Genomic DNA, 9,488 nt, shown 5'->3' with positions numbered 1-9,488 from the left:
TCCTCGTCATGTCCGTGATCATATCCGGGACTCCGAACTACCTTCGGTACATCAAAACATATAAACTCATAAAACCGATCGTCACAGAACTTTAAGCGTGCGGACCCTACGGGTTCGAGAACTATGTAGACATGACCGAGACATGTCTCCGGTCAATAACCAATAGCGGAACCTGGATGCTCATATTGGTTCCTACATATTCTACGAGGATCTTTATCGGTCAAACCGCATAACACTATACGTTGTTCTCTTAGTGATCGGTATGTTACTTGCCCGAGATTCGATCGTCGGTATCCCAATACCTAGTTCAATCTCGTTACCGGCAAGTCTCTTTACTCGTTTCGTAATGCACTATCCCACAACTAACTCATTAGTTGCATTGCTTGCAAGGCTTATAGTGATGTGCATTACCGAGAGGGCCCAGAGATACCTCTTCGACAATCGGAGTGACAAATCCTAATCTTGATCTATGCCAATGATACGTCTCCGTCGTATCTACTTTTCCAAACACTTTTGCCCTTGTTTTGGACTCTAACTTGCATGATATGAATTGAACTAACCCGGACTGACGCTGTTTTCAGCAGAATTGCCATGGTGTTATTTATGTGCAGAAACAAAAGTTCTCGGAATGACCTGAAACTTCACGGAACGTCTATTTGGAAATAATAAAAAATTCTTGCAAAAAATGAAGACCAGGGGACCCACACCCTAGCCGCGAGGTTGGGGGCGCGCCTGCCCCCCTAGGGCGCGCCCCCTACCTCGTGCCCCCCTGGAGCTCCTCCGACCTCAACTCCAACTCTATATATTTGGTTTCGGGGAGAAAAAACCAGAGAGAAGGATTCATCGCGTTTTATGATACGGAGCCGCCGCCAAGCCCTAAAACCTCTCGGGAGGGCTGATTTGGAGTCCGTTCGGGGCTCCGGAGAGGGGAATCCGTCGCCATCGTCATCATCAACCTTCCTCCATCACCAATTTCATGATGCTCACCGCCATGCGTGAGTAATTCCATCGTAGGCTTGCTGGACGGTGATGGGTTGGATGAGATTTATCATGTAATCGAGTTAGTTTTGTTAGGGTTTGATCCCTAGTATCCACTATGTTCTGAGATTGATGTTGCTATGACTTTGCTATGCTTAATGCTTGTCACTAGGGTTTGAGTGCCATGATTTCAGATCTGAACCTATTATGTTTTCATCAATATATGAGAGTTCTTGATCCTATCTTGCAAGTCTATAGTCACCTATTATGTGTTATGATCCGTTAACCCCGAAGTGACAATAATCGGGATACTTACCGGTGATGACCGTAGTTTGAGGAGTTCATGTATTCACTATGTGTTAATGCTTTGGTCTGGTACTCTATTAAAAGGAGGCCTTAATATCCCTTAGTTTCCGCTAGGACCCCGCTGCCACGGGAGGGTAGGACAAAAGATGTCATGCAAGTTCTTTTCCATAAGCACGTATGACTATATTCGGAATACATGCCTACATTACATTGATGAATTGGAGCTAGTTCTGTGTCACCCTAGGTTATGACTGTTACATGTTGAACCGCATCCGGCATAATTCTATATCACCGATCCATTGCCTACGAGCTTTCCATATATTGTTCTTCGCTTATTTACTTTTTCGTTGCTATTTCTATCATCACTACAAAATACCAAAAACATTACTTTTGCTATGATTACCTTTTGCTACCGTTACCACTACTATCATATTACTTTGCTACTAAACACTTTGCTGCAGATATTAAGTTTCCAGGTGTGGTTGAATTGACAACTCAGCTGCTAATACTTGAGAATATTCTTTGGCTCCCCTTGTGTCGAATCAATAAATTTGGGTTGAATACTCTACCCTTGAAAACTGTTGCGATCCCCTATACTTGTGGGTTATCAAGACTAATTTCTGGCGCCGTTGCCGGGGAGCATAGTTCTATTCTTTGAGTCACTTGGGATTTATATCTGCTTATCATTATGAAGAACTTGAGAGATCCAAAAACCAAAATTTATCCCTCAACTACGAGGGGAGGCAAGGAACTGCCATCTAGCTCTACACTTGATTCACCTTCTATTTTGAGTAAGTTTGCGACACCTAAACCTGCTTCTGCTATTCGTTCTGATATGTCGCATGTTATTGATGATGCCACTTCTGCTATGCATGACACTTGTGATCAAACTACTTCTATGCTTCATACTACTATTCCACTTGGTGAATTTCTTGATGAACAACTTGCGAGAGAATGAAAATATTGAAACTGATAATATTGATGAAAGTGGTGATGAAGACTCTCCCTCTAATGAAAATGAATCACCTGTTATTCCTGAGGGTTATGTTTTTGAAAAAGAAGCTGCTTTAGCTATTTTAGCTTGGAAAGATAGATACGAGCTCAAGAGTCTATTAGCTAAATGGAAGCAACAATCTCTTAATGCAAGAATGAAACCTGACCATGCTTTTGCTACTTCACCTATCTTTGTTACTGATAAGGATTATGAATTCTCTGTTGATCTTGATATAATTACTTTGGTTGAATCTGATCCTTTTCATGGCTATGAATCTGAAACTGTTGTGGCACATCTTACTAAATTAAATGATATAGCCACCCTGTTCACTAATGACGAGAGAACTCGCTACTTTTATATTCTTAAAATATTTCCGTTCTCATTAATGGGTGATGCTAAGATATGGTTTAATTCTCTTGATCCTGGTTGTGTGCGTAGTCCCCAGGATATGACTTATTACTTCTCTGCTAAATATTTCCCTGCTCATAAGAAACAAGCTGCTTTAAGGGATATATATATAATTTTGTGCAAATTGAAGAAGAGAGTATCCCACAAGCTTGGGGGAGGCTTCTCCAATTACTTAATGCTTTGCCTGATCATTCTCTTAAGAAAAATGAAATACCTGATATCTTTTATAATGGACTAACCGATGCTTCCAGAGATTACCTGGATAGTTGTGTTGGTTCTGTTTTCAGGGAAAGAACACCAAATGAAGCTGAAATTCTATTGAATAATATGTTGACAAATGAAAATAATTGGACACTTCCTGAGCCAGCTCCTGAGCCTATTCCTAAATCAACTCCGAAGAAGAGGGGTATTCTATTTCTCAGTCCTGAAGATATGCAAGAGGCAAAGAAATCTATGAAAGAAAAAGGTATTAAAGCTAAAGATGTTAAGAATTTACCTCCTATTGAAGAAATACATGGTCTTAATTTACCTCCTGTTGAAGAAACATATGATCTTAATCCATCTCCTATTGAAGAAATTCATGGTCTTGATAACCCGACACAGGTAGTAAAGGTAAATTCTCTCTATAGATATGATAAAGCTGAAATCTCGTTTACTAAATTTGCTAGCCCATGCTTAGATGAGTTTGATAAATTTATGGCTAATCAAGAAGACTTCAATGCTTATTTTGGTAGAGAATTAAAACGTAGTGCTGGTATGCTTGAACACTTGGGTGATTATATGGCTAATGTCAAAGGTGAACTTAAACTTATTAGTAAACATGCTTCTATGGTTACTACTCAAGTAGAACAAGTACTTAAATCTCAAAATGATTTGCTCAATGAATTGAATAGTAAAAATAATGATAATGATGTTAGAGTTATGACTAGAGGTGGTAGAATGACTCAGGAACCTCTGTATCCTGAAGGCCACCCTAAGAGAACTGAGCAAGATTCTTAGAGAAATAATATAGATGCACCCAGTCCTTCTAAAAGGAAGAAAAAGAAAAATGATAGGACTTTGCATGCTTCTAGTGAACCTATTACTGAAACACCTGAGAATCCAAATGATATTTCTATTTCTGATGCTGAAACACAATCTAGTAATGAACCTAAAACTAGTGATAATGTTCATGATGATGCTCAACCTAGTAATGATAATGATATAGAAATTGAACCTACTGTTGATCTTGATAACCCACAATCAAAGAATCAACATTATGATAAGAAAGACTTTGTTGCTAGGAAACATGGTAAAGAAAGAGAACCATGGGTTCAGAAACCCATGCATTTTCCTCCCAAACCATCCAAGAAAAAGGATGATGAGGATTTTGAGCGCTTTGCTGAAATGATTAGACCTATCTTTTTGCGTATGTGATTAACTGATATGCTTAAAATGAATCCTTATGCTAAGTATATGAAAGAAATTGTTACTAATAAAAGAAAGATACCGGAAGCTAAAATTTCCACCATGCTTACTAATTATACTTTTAAGGGCGGAATACCAAAGAAACCTGGAGATCCAGGAGTACCCACTATACCATGCTCCATTAAAAGAAACTATGTTAAAACTGCTTTATGTGATCTTGGAGCCGGTGTTAGTGTCATGCCTCTCTATTTATATTGTAGACTTGATTTGAATAAGTTGACACCTACTGAAATATTTTTGCAAATGACTGACAAATCAACTGCTATACCTGTCAGTATTTGTGAGGATGTGCTTGTTGTAGTTGCAAACGTTACTATTTTAACGGACTTTGTTATTCTTGATATTCCCGAGGACGATAGTATGTCTATTATTCTTGGAAGACCCTTTTTGAATACTGCAGGGGCTGTTATTGATTGCACTAAAGGCAATGTCACTTTTCATATTAATGGTAATGAGCATACGGTACACTTTCTGAGGAAACAACCTCAAGTTCATAGTATCAACTCTATTGGAAAATTTTCATCGATTATATTTGGAGGTTTTGAATTTCCTCTTCCTACTGTCAAGAAGAAATATGATATTCTTATTATTGGGGATGTTCATATCCCCGTTGAGGTAACATAGTGTTATTCGAAATTTCTCGGATTCCATGTTATTCGGAATGAGTTCGTTAACAAGACTTGATCAACCTTGTTAGTGGATTCCTTTTGATGAGCATGAGATGGATGAAACTAGAAGGCACAACTCTCTGTACCCTCCTTTTACTTTCTGTTATTTATATTAAATAAAATAAAAATAAGTATTTTTCTCTTTGTTATTTGATTATCCGTGCAATATAAAAATACCCCGAAAATAAAAGTTGTCCAAATGCCCTGAAATTTAAATATGATTTTTTCTAGAGTATTTGAGAATATTTGGCACTGAGAACACAACAGGGGGGTCATCCACCTGGCCACGAGGGTGGAGGGCGCCCCCTGCCTCGTGGGCCCATGGTGGACCTCCTCCACTTATTTCTGCACCCACACACTTCTTCTTCCTCCCACAAACACGAATATCCAGTTCATACCCGAGTCCAAGCTCATTTTGCTGCCATTTTCGATCTCCTTGCTCAAAGCACCTCTCACAAAACTGCTTGGGGAGATTGTTCCTTGGTATGTGACTCCTCCATTGGTCCAATTAGTTTTTGTTCCAGTGCTTTATTCATTGTAAATTTATGCTGCCTAGGTGACCATGTTCTTGAGCTTGCATGTCAAATTTATGTGGTTCCAAGTAGTTTTGATGCATGATATAGGCTCTAGGCACTTGTAGGAGTAGTTGCTATCAATATTATTGAGCTTTGTTCACTTTTATTTTGAAGTTACTAAAAATTTCAGAATTTTTCAGAAAATAATGAAGAGATTTTTGAGGGGCTCATCGAGTCGAAGCTCGAAGGAAAAGGCACAGAAGCCCAAATATAATCTGCCTCGCACCGCCGAGGTTCGATCGTGCGAATGGCCTTCCGATGATTTCTTGAGAGCAGCCGGGATTTATGAAGATTTTTATGAATTGGCTGAGAATGCAGGCCTCAGCGCCTTCCTCCACGATCGACACGAACATTAAGTACCTTGTTCCGTTAGAGGCTATTCACGCATACCGGAACCCTACATCAGCCACAGAGCGAGAGTCGGAACCACAAGTTGATCCTCCAAGACAGTCTAATTACCATTGGGATCCGGAGATGATTGCCAACCAGTGGAAATCAGAGGCTTCTTCTTCACAGCACGACCCCAACTATTATTATGAATATCCGCCAGGCCAGCCGTGGCCATAGACCAACTTAGGCTAAAAGCCTAAGCTTGGGGAAGTATGTATTTCTCACCGACATTACATTCATGTTCACACACTCATTGCTAGATGTCAGTGCTCATACTTTTTCATTGTATCATCCATGTTAGTTTATTTTCCTTTTTATGCTTTCTTCTTGTGTGTTTAATAAACCTTAAGAAAAACCAAAAAAATTAGTTGTAGCTTTTAGCTAGTTTTAATTTCCATGCTTGTAGTAGTAATTAAAAAGAAAACCCAAAAAGATTTCCTGTTCTTCCTCTTGCTTGTTGGGAGCTTTCCCGTGTAAATAGTTTTATTTCTTTTCTTTTCTTTGGGGGTCGATAGAAGAAGACCATAATTAAATTGTTGAAGTGGCTCTTATATGCATTATTGTTGATCTGACAAAAGAGCCCATATTGCCTTGTCTTCTCCTGTTTATTGAATGATTGCAGATTCCAGCTTAGTCCAATGCACGTGCACTATTATTATTATTCACACCGTTGGGTCGTGCAAGTGAAAGGCAATTATGACGATATATGATGGACTGACTGAGATAAGAAAAGCTGGTATGAACTCGACCTCTCTTGTTTTTGTAAATATGATTAGTTCATCGTTCCTGATTCAGCCTATTATGAATAAACATGTTTGCAATGACAACTAGAGATCATAGTTTCTTGTGCCATGCTTGATTAGCTAGGAGCTTATAAAGGTTTACCATGCGTGCCAACATGCTATTAAAATGGTTGTGATGTGGTATGATAGGGTGGTATCCTCCTCTGAATGATTTAAGTGACTTGACTTGGCGCATGTTCACGCATGTAGTTGAAACAAAATCAACATAGCCTTCACGATATTTATGTTCATGGTGGATTATATCCTACTCATGCTTGCATTCGGTGTTGATTAATTTTAATGCATGTTCATGACTGTTGTCGCTCTCTAGCTGGTCGCTTCCCAGTCTTCTTCTAGCCTTCACCTGTACTAAGCGAGAATACTGCTTGTGCATCCAACTCCATAAACCCCAAAGTTATTCCATATGAGTCCACCATACCTACCTATATACGGTATGTACCTGCCGTTCCAAGTAAATTTGTATGTGCCAAACTCTAAACCTTCAAATAAATATCCTGTTTTGTATGCTCGAATAGCTCATATATCAACTAGGGTTGTCCGTATCTTCCATGTTAGGCGGGTTATTCTCAAGAGGAGTGGACTCCCCTCCTCACTCACAAGAAAATGGCTGGTCACCGGGATGCCAAGTCCCATACTTTATGCAAATCAAATCAAAATAATTGCAAACAAAACTCCCCCTGGGACTCTTGTTAGTTGGAGGCACTCGTTGTTTCGAGCAAGCCATGGATTGATGCTTGTTGGTGGAAGGGGGAGTATAAACTTTATCATTCTGTTTGGGAACCGCCTATAATGTGTGTAGCAATGAAAGTATACCGCTAAAAATATTATTCACCTCTATTTCAAAACCGAGCTCTGGCACCTCTACAAATCCTTGCTTCCCTCTGCGAAGGGCCTATCCATTTACTTTCATGTTGAGTCATCATCCTCTTATTAAAAAGCACCAGTTGGAGAGCACCGCTGTCATTTGCATTCATTACTATTAGTTTACATTGAGTATGACTTGACTGGATCTGTTTTACCATGAATTACAATGTCTAGTCAGTCCTTGATCTTTAAAGGTGCTCTGCATTTATGTTTTGCGGTCTCAGAAAGGGCTAGCGAGATACCATCTTGTTATATCATATTATGATTGTTTTGAGAAAGTGTTGTCATCTGAGATTTATTATTATTGCTCGCTAGTTGATTATGCCATTGATATGAGTAAACATGAGACCTATGCGTTATTGTGAACATGGTTAGTTCATAATCTTTGCTGAAAACTTGAATGCTGGCTTTACATATTTACAACAACAAGAGAAAACAGAGTTTGTAAAAGTTTTTCTTTATCACTTTTAGTTTGTCAACTGAATTACTTGAGGACAAGCAAAGGTTTAAGCTTGGGGGAGTTGATACGTCTCCGTCATATCTACTTTTCCAAACACTTTTGCCCTTGTTTTGGACTCTAACTTGCATGATTTGAATGGAACTAACCCGGACTGACGCTGTTTTCAGCAGAATTGCCATGGTGTTATTTATGTGCAGAAACAAAAGTTCTCAGAATGACCTGAAACTTCACGGAACATCTATTTGGAAATAATAAAAAATCCTTGCAAAAGATGAAGACCAGGGGGGCCACACCCTAGCCACGAGGGTGGGGGCGCCCCCTACCTCGTGGGCCCCCTGGAGCTCCTCCGACCTCAACTCCAACTCTATGTATTTGGTTTCGGGGAGAAAAAAATCAGAGAGAAGGATTCATCGCGTTTTACGATATGGAGCCGCCGCCAAGCCCTAAAACCTCTCGGGAGGGCTGATCTCGAGTCCGTTCGGGGCTTCGGAGAGGGCAATCCATCGCCATCGTCATCATCAACCTTCCTCCATCACAAATTTCATGATGCTCACCATCATGCGTGAGTAATTCCATCGTAGGCTTGCTGGACGGTGATGGGTTGGATGAGATTTATCATGTAATCGAGTTAGTTTTGTTAGGGTTTGATCCCTAGTATCCATTATGTTCTGTGATTGATGTTGCTATGACTTTGCTATGCTTAATGCTTGTCACTAGGGCCCGAGTGCCATGATTTCAGATCTGAACCTATTATGTTTTCATCAATATATGAGAGTTCTTGATCCTGTCTTGCAAGTCTATAGTCACCTATTATGTGTTATGATCTGTTAACCCCGAAGTGACAATAATCGGGATACTTACCGGTGATGACCGTAGTTTGAGGAGTTCATGTATTCACTATGTGTTAATGATTTGGTCCGGTACTCTATTAAAAGGAGGCCTTAATATCCCTTAGTTTCTGCTAGGACCCCGCTGCCACGGGAGGGTAGGACAAAAGATGTCATGCAAGTTCTTTTCCATAAGCATGTATGACTATATTCGGAATACATGCCTAGATTACATTGATGAATTGGAGCTAGTTCTGTGTCACCCTAGGTTATGACTGTTACATGATCAACCGCATCCGGCATAATTCTCTATCACCGATCCATTGCCTACGAGCTTTCCATATATTGTTCTTCGCTTATTTACTTTTTCGTTGCTATTGCTATCATCACTACAAAATACCAAAACATTACTTTTGCTATCATTACCTTTTGCTACTGATACGTCTCCAACGTATCTATAATTCTTGATTGCTCCATGCTATATTATCTACTGTTTTGGACTATATTGGGCTTTATTTTCCACTTTTATATTATTTTTGGGACTAACCTATTAACCGGAGTCCCAACCCAGAATTGCAGTTTTTGTGTGCCTATTTCAGTGTTTCGGAGAAACAGAATATCAAACAGAGTCCAAACGGAATGACACCTTCGGGTACGCGATTTTCTCATCAGATAAGACCCAAGAGACTTTCTGTATCCACGAGACCTAATTCCACCACCGCAACTTTCTGTATCCACGAGATCCCAT

Source organism: Triticum urartu, chromosome 5A (genome assembly GCF_056163025.1).
Source record: "Triticum urartu cultivar PI428250 chromosome 5A, HENAU_Tu73, whole genome shotgun sequence".
Taxonomy (NCBI): domain Eukaryota; kingdom Viridiplantae; phylum Streptophyta; class Magnoliopsida; order Poales; family Poaceae; genus Triticum; species Triticum urartu.
This window is presented reverse-complemented; position numbering follows the sequence as displayed.